General features: G+C 45.5%; 1 long non-coding RNA gene across 1 annotated transcript; it reads left to right on the plus strand.

The window, feature by feature from the left end:
• The first annotated feature begins 742 nt into the window (after positions 1-742).
• LOC134479942 (uncharacterized) lies at positions 743-2496 on the plus strand. Its single transcript, XR_010053889.1, has 2 exons — positions 743-803; positions 2052-2496. It is a non-coding gene; the product is annotated as an uncharacterized LOC134479942 (long non-coding RNA).
• Positions 2497-2882: the final 386 nt, after the last annotated feature.

Below are 2882 nucleotides of genomic sequence, written 5' to 3' on the forward strand. Positions count from 1 at the left end.
GCACTGTCCTATCATGTTTGGTGACCTGAGTTCTATCCTGGGGATTCACGTGGTGGAAAGAGAGAATCTATTCCTACAAGTTGTCCCCTGACCCCAACATGTGTACTGTGGCATATGAGTGCTCTGAGATACATGCACACACATAAATGGATAAGCATAATTAACTTTTTTTTAATTTTAGGATTCACAGAGATAGTTCAGTTAGCATAAAAACCTGAGTCTGAATCCCAGCACTCAGGTAAAAAGCTGGGTGCCGCTATGCGTGTTTATAGTCCTGGAGACGTGAGACAAACAGATTATTGGGGCTTGCTGCTCAGCCAGCTGAGCCTAAACATGAGATGGTTCTTGACAAAGATACCTGAGGTTTTCCTTCAGCCTTCACACATGCTTACATACATGCAACTCGCACATTACACACGTTACATACATATACGATCATTATACAAATTGAGCATATGGCCAAAGAACATGAGTTTCCCACAAAACTCTTTCTCCTCTATGGTGATTTGAATAAGAATGGTCCCATAGGCTCATATATTTAAATACTTAGTTATTAAGGAATGGCTATTTGAGAATTAAGGAGTGTAGCCTTGTTGGAGTAGGTATAAACTTATTGGAGGAAGTGTGTTACTGGGAGTGGGATCTGAGATTTTAAAAGCTCACATCAGGCCCAGTGTCTTTCTCTCAGCCTACTGATTATGATGTAATTCTCAGCTACTTCCTCAGCACCATGCTTGTCTGTCACCATGCTCCCTGCTGCCATACTTCCTGCCATGATGATAATGGGCTAAACTCCTGAAACTGTAAGCAAGTCCCCAATTAAATGCTTTCTTTTTAAAGAGTTGCCTTGGTTGTGGTGTCTCTGCACAGCCATAGAACAGTGACTAAGACAGAAGTTGGTACCAGGAGTGGGGTCAGCAACTAAGACACCCTTCAAAGCTTGTGACCAGCAGTAAGTCCAAGGGATTCAATGAGTCGAGGAGGTCAGGAAAAGCAAAGCAGTTAAAGAGTGGTGGTGGCTTTCCCAAGTGCCCATTCAGCTCTCACTCTCAAAGGTTAGAAGAGGGCAGAACTTCCAAATGGTCAGAGATGGGATAGGTAAACCTGTCATTTGTCTTCAATGCTGCTTCCCGAGAGGAGAAGATGAATGGTGGTCATCCCAGGCTATGGAGAAGGGAAAAAGTCCTTTTTAAAGGACAGAAGAGGGCAGGTCAGATGACTCAGTGGACCAAAGTGCTTGTCACACGTCTGTCAACCTAAATTCAATCCCCAGAATTCACAGTGGAAGGAGAAAAATGACTTCACATGTGCATAGTGGCATATATATGTACCTGCACTCATTGACAAACACCACAGAAACACACACACACACACACACACACACACACACACACACACACAGATGCACACATAAGTGATGAAGTTTAATAAAACATATATTAAAAGAGAAAGCATATAACTTCTTTTCTTAGGGGGAATGTTCTTTGAGACAGGGTCTCACTATGTATCTCTGGCTGGGCTGAAACTCTCTATGTAGACCAGGTTGGTCTCGAACTCACAGAAATCCTCCTGCCTCTGTCTCCTGAGTGCTAGGACTAAAGCTGTATACCAGCATATCCAGCCCACCAATAATCTAATGTTTAAAGATTTCTCTGGTTATTTAGGTTGAATAAACCAACTTAAACTTCAGCTTGGGAGAAGGGCTGCAAGTAGGTCAATTCCTTGGATGTTCATGGCAGGGTCCCTGTGTACCACCTGCACCTGGTTCAAGTGACCTCTGTGGTGTCACTGACTCTCCAAGAAGCTCCTGCTCTCTGTACAGATAGCCTCAGGCACTCAGCACTAGTTCAAGCCTGAGAACAGAAGGAGTGAAGGGCCCCATTAGGAAGGATGGGGGCTGACTGGTAGGCCTTGAGTTGAGTTGAAGGCCAGTTGATGCCTGCAGTGGGGACATTCCCCCTGCCCTCACCTCCCAGGCCCAGACTGCTGCCCTGCTTCTGGGCCATGACTACTGGACCTAAGTCCTTTACTTACTTATGGTTTCTTCCCAGTTCCAGGGCCTCCTGATCTCTCTTCTGGTTAAACTAAAGAGATGCTACAACTTAACACAACAGGAAATCTATTCACGCCAATGAAGACACTATTATGCTCCTGCAGAGCCAAGTATTCCTCTAAGCCACACTGGAGAAGGGGAGGCGAGAAGCTTTATCATCTGGCCCTCGCAATGCTTCTCTAACATTTGTTTTGTCCAAGATTCTTAGAGCAGAAGCCAAATCCAGCCGCTCAAGGGCTGATTCACAGTCACAAGTACAGGATATTTTCTCTTATTTTTTTTTTTATAATACCGGAGAATCAAACCCAGAGCCTCGTGCACGCGAGGCAAGCGCTCTGCCACAGAGCTAGTGCCCTGCACAGACACGTGTTCTTTCTGCTTTACCTCATATGGAAAGTTACTAAGCTAGTTGCCGACTTTTACCATTATAGATCTACTTAAAACGTTGGGTTTCTGTTGCTGTGACAAAACACCTGAAAATGATCCACTTAACTGAAGGAAAGGTTTGTTTTAGTTCAGGGTTGCAGCCACAGTCACTGGAAGAACACAGGGGTGGACTGCTCGCCTCATAGTGATGGGAGAAAGCAAAAACAGTGAGACAGGAATACCATGTCAAGGCCGAACCCTGGTGATACAAGTTCTCATAAGGTGCCATTCCTGAAGCTTCAGTACCTCCTAGGAGTGTTGCTTCCTAGAAACCAAGCCTCTGGCCCGCCTCAATGCGTAAAGGTGCTTGCCGCCCAGAGTTCCAACCCAGGAACAGAGAGGGTAGCCGAGAACTAGTGCCTCGCAAAGTTTTCTGTAACCTCCGCACATGCGTTGGGGCATG

The sequence above is a fragment of the Rattus norvegicus genome, chromosome 7 (assembly GCF_036323735.1).
Source record: "Rattus norvegicus strain BN/NHsdMcwi chromosome 7, GRCr8, whole genome shotgun sequence".
In the NCBI taxonomy this organism is placed as follows: domain Eukaryota; kingdom Metazoa; phylum Chordata; class Mammalia; order Rodentia; family Muridae; genus Rattus; species Rattus norvegicus.